This window comes from Nicotiana tabacum, chromosome 18, assembly GCF_000715075.1.
Source record: "Nicotiana tabacum cultivar K326 chromosome 18, ASM71507v2, whole genome shotgun sequence".
Classification (NCBI taxonomy): Eukaryota; Viridiplantae; Streptophyta; class Magnoliopsida; order Solanales; family Solanaceae; genus Nicotiana; species Nicotiana tabacum.
Genome location: NC_134097.1, coordinates 95,231,436 through 95,241,665, shown reverse-complemented (window position 1 = coordinate 95,241,665; position 10,230 = coordinate 95,231,436). Strand labels below are relative to the sequence as shown.

Genomic DNA, 10,230 nt, shown 5'->3' with positions numbered 1-10,230 from the left:
ATATAACCATATATTTATTGCTATACAGAAATTTTATAGCTAATCATTAGTTCTTTTCATGACGTAAGACTTGCCATCAATGTTTTAAAAGGTGCGGGCGTGAGTCGATGCGTTTTATCTCTCGCGGGGCGTAAGCCCTGAGTCACACGTATCTAAATTTTACTAATTTCAAAAATTTTAAGATAGATCAAATAAAAAATAATTGTAAAAATTACATTAAAATTACAAATTATAACAAATAATCTATTTAAAATATTTATAAATTATAATTCAATTATGAATAATGCGAAAAGTATGACATATATCGTAATATGCAAATTAGCTGCAACGTCATTACAACTCAAACATCAAAAGTAATGTATTCAATACGAAATCTTATATGTATCTCTTAAGGAGTAATGAATCTTGAATGAATTTCGATATTATAATTTGATATTTTTTTAAATACTCTTTTTATGTAATATACTTTCTATTTGAAAGAGAATTTATATAAAAACATAATTCACAATTTAAATATGATTCTCTAGCATCATTTATTTTTAAGTTTCAACAAGTTAATAAAGTGACATATAATTCACCATACTATACTATGAGAACTAATTATTTGTAAACAAAATTACTAGCTAATACTGAGCTATTAAATTAATTAGTATTGTATCTCATAAACGTGGAAAACAAATATTTAGGAAAATAATTATAAAAAATTATGGACTCTTATATATAAAGACATGACAAAAGTTAATAAATAAATACTTTTAAATGAAAGATTTATTTAAAATTTGCAATCATAGCAGTCTTAGTGTCACGACCCAAACCCCGCTCCGGTCGAGATGGCGCCTCTCGTGAAGACAAGGCCAGCCAACAAACCCATATCGCTTTTTCAAAAATAGTTAAACATTAATAAACAGTTTAAATATGATTTAATGATATAATTAACGAAAGCACAACCCGACACAGCCCTAACCGGGGTGTCACAAGTCACGAGCATCTACTAGGGTATAAATACAACTGAAAGCCTGGAGTGTACAAATACAGACTAATGAAATGAGGAGAGAGAAAAGCAGTGCTGCGAACGCCGGCAGCTACCTTGCTAAACCCTGATGACTCTGCCTCCGATCAGCCAAAACATACCTGAATCTGCACACAAGGTGCAGGGAGTAATGTGAGTACTCCGACTCAGTGAGTAATAATAATAAATAAAGACTGAAGGTAAGAAATCACGCAAAAACACAAGGTATTCCATACTGAAGCAGTAAAATCACTTTAAACAGTAAAGCAGTGAGAAATCAAGTGAAAATCCCTTTTTTTCCAACAAGTAAAGCAAGTAGTTTACAAGTGAGTAACAAAAATGATAGAAATGTAAACAGCCCCTCGGGCAAAACATGTACAACAAACCGCCCCTCGGGCATAATATCAACAGAACCAGCCCCTCGGGCTCAATATCAGAACAGTGCCAGCCCCTCGGGCTCAATATCAGATCAGTAACAGCCCCTCGGGCTCAATATCAGAACAGTAACAGCCCCTCGGGCTCACTCTCAGAATAGTATCAGCCCCTCGGGCTACCTCACAATCACTCATATCAGCCCCTCGGGCATAGTATCAATCACTCAGAACAATGGGTCCGCGCTCACTGTGGGTGTGCAGACTCCGGAGGGACCCCTTACGGTCCAAGCGCTATATCAAGCCACCTCGTGGCATCATCACTCAGCATATCCTCACATCACTCAAGCCACCGCGTGGCATATAAAGTATCTCAGGCCCTCGGCTTCATATCACTCGGCATATCCTCACATATGGACCTCGGCCTCACTCAGTCCGGAAATCATCATAAGCCCCTCAGGCATTTGTAAAACAGTAGTTCTCAGCCCAAAATACCATTTAGAAATATCATTTGAGTTTTCGAATCTGCATAAAAGCGGCTGAGTTTGTAAAACAATAATTATAAACAGGACTGAGTTTAAATATAAGTCAATACAGTGAGGAAATAGTGATAAAAATTCCTGAAGGATTCAAATAATTGGCACGAACCCCAAGTATGACAATCAGCTCAAATCATGATGATAACAAATAAGTTTCAATCAAATATGCGTAAAATCATCAATCGGGATGGACCAAGTCACAATCCTCAGTAGTAAAAGACCCCGCGCTCATCATCCAGCACGTGCCTCACCTCAATATAGCACTACAAAGTTCAAATTCGGGGTTTCAAACCCTCAGGACATCATTTACAATCATTACTCACCTCGAACCGGCTAATCCTCTAGCTCGCGATGCCTTTGTCTCTCAAATCGACCTCTGAATGCCTCGAATCTAGCCACAATAATTCGATTCAGTCAATAAAATTTATAGGAATTAATTCCATATGAAATTCTACATTTTCCATTAAAAATCCGAAATTGCACTCAAAATTCGCCCGTGGGGCCCACATCTCGGAACCGACAAATATTACTAAATATGAGACCTCACCCAACCACGAGTCCAACCATACAAATTTTTCCAAAATCCGACAACAATTCGGCCTCCAAATCATCAAATCTTATTTTCAAATCTCTAGGCCCAAATTCCCGATTTACACCTCAAAAGCCGGAATATTCAATGATAATTCAATAATATTGAGTAACAATGATCATAAGGGACTTATCTCAAGAATTCCCGTGATTTTTCGCTCAAAATCACCCAAAACCCGAGCTTGGAAGTTAAATAAAATGAGAAAACTCGGACTGCTGGACTTATAACTGTCCAGAATTTTCGGGGGTACTGTTCACGTGTACTGTTCATGTGTACTGTACATGGGTACTGTTCATGCAGGTGCGGTCACTGTTCACACGTGCGAAAAATGCAGAAACTGCCCAGAAAATTATAGCAGCTTTTCTTTTCACTAAAAAGGCTTTAACTCCATCATACGAACTCAGAATTCGATGATTCTTGTTCCTATGAGTCACAAATAGTAATACAACATAGCCCTTCAGTCGAAACTCAATTCAGAGATCATTTGCTCAGTTCAATATCCATTTCGCTCGTTAAATAATTAACTCATGTTTCATGTCAAAAACCCAATCGCGACTTGATGAAATTAGACCAAACTTTCCAGATCAGTCCTACAATTCATTATCAAAATTTCGGAAGTCTCGAAATCAAATTTCGATCTCTAGAACTAAAAATGAACCTTTGGATCATTACATGTTTATGCTCAAAACGGCAAAATCTTCCAAAAACTCTTCCAAAACATATCCGAGCCTCATGGGATCCCGACCAAACATGCCAACACACCCCATAACATAATTCAAACTTGTTACAACCTTCGGAACGCTCTAAACAACATCAAAACATCAAATCACAATCGGATTCAAGCCTAAGAATTCCAAAACTTCTGAAATCCGAATTCGATCAAAAAGTCAACCAAATAACGTCCAAATGACCTGAAATTTTGCACACACATTACAAATGACATAACGAAGCTACAGAAACTCTCGGAATTCCATTCTGACCCTCGGATCAAAATCTCACCGATCAACCGGAATTCGCCAAAATATTAACTTTGTCAATTCAAGCCAAATCCTTCCACGGACTTCGAAAATGCATTCCGATCGCGCTCCTAAGTCATAAATCACCCAACGAAGCTATCCAAATCATAAAATTTCCGATCCGAGCTCATATACAAATAAGTCAACTCTTAGTCAAACCTTTCAAATTCGAAGATTTCAACTAAGACTGTTCCTTCAAATTCATTCTGATTTTTCATGTAAACCAAAACCAACGATCTACATAGTCATAATACGTTACACGGGGCAAGTCATGCCCAGGAACTGGCATCAAAGTGCAAAAGTTCAAAACGACCGGTCGGGTCGTCACACTTAGTAGATAGCATGCAATAATTTTTATTTTAATTATGACATAAAATACTCTCAACTTAATGATATATGATTTAGAAAAATATAATTTTGAATAGTCAACGATTTATTAAAAAAATTTAAGGATTTACAAGGTTAGTTACACACAATTACATAAAGTTATATTAGGCGAGCCCAGTACGCTGGGCGTTGGGCATGTCCGAAGCGTAAGCCCCGACGGCCGAGGCGTAAGTCTCACGGAGCTAAGCCCCACACATGCGCTTATAATATTATTTGACAAATATCTTATTTAAATTTTATGCACCAAAGATTATCCATAAAACTCATTTTTCAATTTGTTTATGTTTTAAAAAATAATAAAATTATTTAATTTAAAATATCAAATGATATATTCAATTAATTAAAATTTCTAAAAACATAATACAAATTAAGAAAGTGGAAGGTGTGAAAAATGGCAGAATAAGTAGATTATTTTTGGTTCCTGAAAGATGAGTTGGGAACATATAGAATGTACTAAAGTTTTATCTATAATAAAATACAATTAGTAGATTGTTTTTGGCTATTATAAAATTATAAATATAAAATATTGAGTAAGGCTAATTGATATACGGAGACGTTGAGATGGATGTTGTTGTCAGTAAAAATATTTTTTTTTATAAAAGGGTATAATATAACATTAAAAGTCATTTTAAAAAAAATGTGCTTGTTGTTGTATAAAATAATCGTTATATAGAGGTCTAACTGTATATTATAATGTATAATATTGTATAAATATTACTTGTGATTTCCAATTATTACTTTAACTACTACATATTTATATCTTATTATGTTGATAAGTTATATTTTTAATTTCATAATTATATAATTAGATTTAATAAATTGAAATAACAATATAGCTAATATTAAGATAATTCTTAATTACCTAGTTTCTTTTTACTAATTTTTAGGAGGGTTATCATGAGTTTAGAATAAGTTTTCCTCCAAACTTTCCCCCTCTAAATTTTTTGGCAAAAATCAAAGCCTTAATTTAGAGAGATTAGAGGAGAAAGAAAACCCTTCCACTACATATCAAAAGAGAGCCAAAAATAGATTAAGGTCTCATTTGTTTGCACTTAATGGAGATCTGAATCTTAATCATTCAGACCTCAGACATTAAGTGCGTTTGTTTTTAAAGTTTGAATCTTAATGATTCAGATCTTAATCATTAAATGTGTTTGTTTTTTAACTCACAACCACTTAATGAGTCTGAATAGGTCTGTATCATTAAGATCTATAAAAGAGACTTAATTTCATTAAGATGTTATCATCCATATTCATTAACTACCGCTCACCATCATCACCACTCCCATCACTATCATTCTCGACGACAACCAACACTAATCCACCTCATCTATCACAACTAACCACCACATCACTATCAACAACCATAGCTGGCACTGCCCATCATTATAAACTACCACCACCCACCACCATCTTTCTTAATCACAACTACCACCACCATCACCCGTTATTATTAATTATTACCACCCATCACCACCATCCTCAATCATAATAGCTACCACTACCAATCACCACTAGCTACTATCCTAAACTACCACCATCAACCAAATCTACCACCAACCACCGGCTTTAGTCGGCATTCACAAGCACTACCGTTAGCCATCACCACCAACAACTATCATATTTTAAAAAGCTATATATTTTAGTGATGGAATATTAGATTTATTATTATTTTATTTGAATGTTATTTTTATTAACTTTCAAATAAACGTAAATTTTATATATTCAAATGTTAAAAATCAAACAGTCTTAATCATTTAGTATTCAGATCTTAATACACATCTTAACATCGAGACGTGTATTCAAATGTCTTAATCTTTATATTCATATCGTGTATTAGATTCACACATCTTAAGGCACTCTCTATTTAGCTGCTTCCGCCGCGTCATCAAATACCATATTCGCCAATTTTAGTACCCAATTAAAAAAGATAACCAATAACTAATTTAATAACTAATTATGTCATGTGTGATTCAATTTTAGATTCTATTATTCTGGCATTTCGCTTGGTTCTTTTGTGTTCTTTTAATAATATATAGATATACAGTTCATACCAACAAGGTGTATGAAATCTATACCGCTGCGATCTAAGTTCCTCGTCGCCCAAAACCTAACTGGTCAAAGGTAAGGAACTCTTCAAAATTTTCATCTTCCGGGTAGGTATTATGCATTTTGGTTCTCACATACACGGTGGATTATTTGATGGTGAATTGGTCTAGGAGTTATTGTGGGTTTCCATTATGTTTTATTTTTCTGTAAAAAGTTGTAGATTACTTCAAATACTCTACAATTTAGCATTTCTATCTCGATTTAGACATTGTTTTGATGATATAATAGTTGGTAATTTCTGGAATTTCTATTCACTTTAGTTTCAGTTTTCTCTTTTATTTTTGTGCTCTTTGTGTAATGGGTATTCTGCAATTTTGTCTCATTTCTTACACTGATTTATATTTCTGATTTGTTAGTATAATAATTAGACTATGTTGGATTTTTGGTCACTATTTGCTTTAATTTTATTGCTGGTGGATTATATGCAAAATAAAGGAAACTCTGGATCAAGAAATATTGTGAAAACTAGTTCCCAAAATTTTCTTGAGAAGCCAATGAATCAAATGAAATTAGAACAAGGTAATTATGTTTGATGGAATCAATGTTGGCTAATAAGAAATTGACAGTCACAGCTCATGTATTGCTCTTTATGATCCAAAAAAAGTATAATAAGTACGTCATGTAGGAGGTTGATCTTGTATAGATTGTTTTTCAACTATGACTAATAAGGATTATTCAATCAAATTTTGAAAGGTCGAATAATACTCTTAAGAAAAGATTAAATCAGCCTCTAATAAGAATTTAAAAGTAAGAAGTTAACTTGGACTTTCATAAATTTTTTGGTAGTAGTTTACAAATACACAAAGATATGCTTTTCTTTAATACCATTCTTATCAGTTGTTCTTTGTCCTCTAATATTATTGTCGCTCCATCTTATAAGATTGTTGTCCCTGTTGCATTTACTATTCGCATTCTCTTCTTTTTTCAATGAAGTGTATTCACATTTTCTTCTTGTGAACAGTATTGTTCAGGATAGCTGGGTTGACTTAAACTGTACACTAATCTGGAAACACAATTAGGTCTCGATTTAATGTGCTGTATCGTTTCACTTCTGGATTTTAACCTCTAGAATCGATCTAACAAAATTAAGTTCTTTACAGTTGGACAAAGTTACTTCTATCCGTGCTGAATTGAAGTGGCTCATTATTATTGCCAAATTATGATGACAAATACAAAGGTCTTGCTGCTACGTACGATATCGAGTAAGTATTGTTAAACTTTATCACTAAGTGGTATATGCCAATGTTAGTTAATAATGTTGCTATTTCCGTTGTTTAAATCAAAGTTGCAGGAACTAGCTAGTAAGAAGAGCAAGTACCTATTATCCAGAGCTACGACCAATAGAGCATCCTCTCTTGAAGGTTAATTAGCTTACTGATTGCTATAGTATTCTTTAAATTGATTATAGTCTCACCCTAAATATCAGCAGAAAACAAAGTATTATTGTCCCTTGCTACAAACGAGTAAGAAGTAATCTTTGGTCCTACTTTAGGAAGCATTGGATCAATCAAGGATCTTCTGATATTTAGACACACAAGAGCCCTAAGCAGTGTGTTTTTTAAAAATTTGGTTTGATTCAAAGTCTTGGCTCTTATTGTCACACTTTAAAGCAGATATCAACTATAATGTACGATCCACTCTCCTGCTTCATTAAGTCCTTAGAAATGCTAAATGAATCATATCTTGCATTTGCATTGACAAATAGCTGAAAGATTTACAATAAGAAGTGTAAATGTAAAGTTATGTGAGAGGGATGTCTACAAGTTCTAAAATTTCAGTGTTGTCCCAAAATTCATGCTGACAATATAACTTTTAATATATAGTACATTCTGATTATGTTGACTTTTCATATAGTTTTTTAGGTTCTTAAGTTGAAGAATCAAGAAAGAAATGGATTGTAAGCTAGCAAAGTTGGATATATGATGAGAATAAATTTAGAAGGATATCTGTTGTTCATCCAACTCTAACTAACTTTCTACCCCTAGCGTAGGGGTAAGGTATACATATACACTACCTTCCCAAACTCCACTTGTGGGATTACACTGGATTTTTGTTATTGTTGTTGTTGTTGTTGTTGTATAAAATCAATTCTAGAAAATATGTGATTTCTTTAAGAAAAATTTCATATGACAAGTAAACTTAAGCTGTTTCATGTGGACATAATTCCACCATTTTCTTAACTTTTTTTTTTATAATTGCTATTGCAGCTTATGGAGGAGCACAGAAAGCATCCAGATCGATTGGGACATGAGTGACTATTTTTTTCTCTTGTAAAAGTATATTGATATGTTTGAGTAGAGCAACCTTTTAATAGTTTAATTTATTTTGAATGATATTGTTGAACCTTTAGTTATGTCTTCTTGCTAATGTATTGAAATATACATTATATTTTATTATGTTTGCATAGACATGGAGAAGTTCGGAAAATGTTTTATCTCAAATATATACAAAGTATATTCAGATTTCATCAAGAAATACATAAATTATACCTTGAAATATTCTTAATACATGCATCGAATATATGCACTTTTTATAGGTCATATATACAAATTTATATAAAATACAAATTTAAAATGTATATATAAAGAGAAGAAGCAGAGTGAAGGAGCGAAAAAAATAAAAAAATAATGGGGTAAAATATTCTGTGGGATTTGAAAAGATCTTGCGTAAATTAAGAAACGGACAAAGCACCCCCCCCCCCCCCTCTTCCCCCAAACAAAAAAAAACCAACGTGAGAGAGAAAAGTTAGCTATTAAATTCCCCATTTAATGGTGTCCCTTAATTCCTCATCACATAAATTTTAAAATATGCTAAATTTGTAAAAGGATCTGCCATTTATGGAATAAAGAAGAAGTGATGCAACTAATAAAAGTAATATTAAATAAAGGATCAGCCAGGTAAAAATCTCCATATATATAAAAAGCATTGATTCTTAGCTACAATATATAAATTTGTGTGGCTATCAATGTTTGTGGCAAATTCTTTAATTTGTAGCTATGAAATTTTTAAATTTGTAGCTAAACATATATAAAGTTGCCACCAAAAAGGGTATGGTTATACATTTTCACTTTTTATAAAAAATTAAGAAAATCTTTTGCTACAATTCTATATATCTCATGGCAAAAAACGTTAAATCTTAGCTACAAAAAAATGTTTGTGGCAAAAACTTCAGCTCATAGCTACAGACTTTTGAATTTGTAGCTAAACAAACCCACTATTGCCACGAAATTAAACCATACAAGTAGCCACAAAATCTGAATTTGCGTGGCAAAGAAGTTATATCTTTTGCTATAAGTATATTTTTTCGTGGCAAAAGACTTTTATCATTATAGCTACAACACCAAAAATATTGTAACAATAAGTATTAGTCTTTAGCCACGGACTATATAAAGTCCGAAGCTAATTTGTAGCTACGCAACATTTTACTACGAATGCTACGAAAACTTTTTTTGTGGCTAAAGTGTTTAGCCACAGAAATTTTCATATTTAGCTATGATGTATTTCGTAGCTGTATATGCATAATCTTGTAGTGAAAATTCCTTACCTAGTTTTTCTGGTTTCGCAGACTTTTAAATAAAGTCAAATTCTCCTCGATTTGGGATTTAAAATAAACCGGTGACTTAGAACACCATAAATTATTCTAAGTGCCGACTCTGAAAAAATAAATAAATAATCCCATTGTGATTAATGCCACTTAAATTGGAAAAACTCCTTTATATTCCCCTCAGGTAAAAATGAGGTGTGACAATTGGTATCAATAAAATCCATGATGAAAAATGATATACTTCTGTTTCGATTTGATTGTGAGGAGGGTAAAAAGTGTAATACAAGGGGACATTTACCACTTCAACAACAAACGGTTCATTGTTAAGGAATGGCACCAGGACATGGAGTTTACTAGGAGGAACTTCATTCAGTTCCAATATGATTAGGTTGCCCGGACTAGACTTCAAATATTGGAGTGCTAGATGCTTGAGCAAAATAGGAAGCTTGGTTGGGAAACCATTGATGGTTGATGAGAATATAGAGAAGAAATTGGGGCTTAACTTTACTAGATTATTGGTGGAAGTGAAGATTGGGGCTCAACTACCCGAAGAGATAAATTTTAGGAATGAGAAAGGAGTTGTAATAGAGCAACAGGTGAAATATGACTGGAAACCATCAGTATGTGATACTTGTCATAAGTATGGGAATACAACTGATGTATGCA

At 33.2% G+C, this 10,230-nt stretch overlaps 1 long non-coding RNA gene across 1 annotated transcript; it reads left to right on the top strand.

The window, feature by feature from the left end:
• The first annotated feature begins 5,867 nt into the window (after window positions 1-5,867).
• LOC107819224 (uncharacterized) lies at window positions 5,868-8,413 on the top strand. The gene is made up of 4 exons (XR_001655661.2): window positions 5,868-6,035; window positions 7,121-7,222; window positions 7,306-7,381; window positions 8,228-8,413. It is a non-coding gene; the product is annotated as an uncharacterized LOC107819224 (long non-coding RNA).
• Window positions 8,414-10,230: the final 1,817 nt, after the last annotated feature.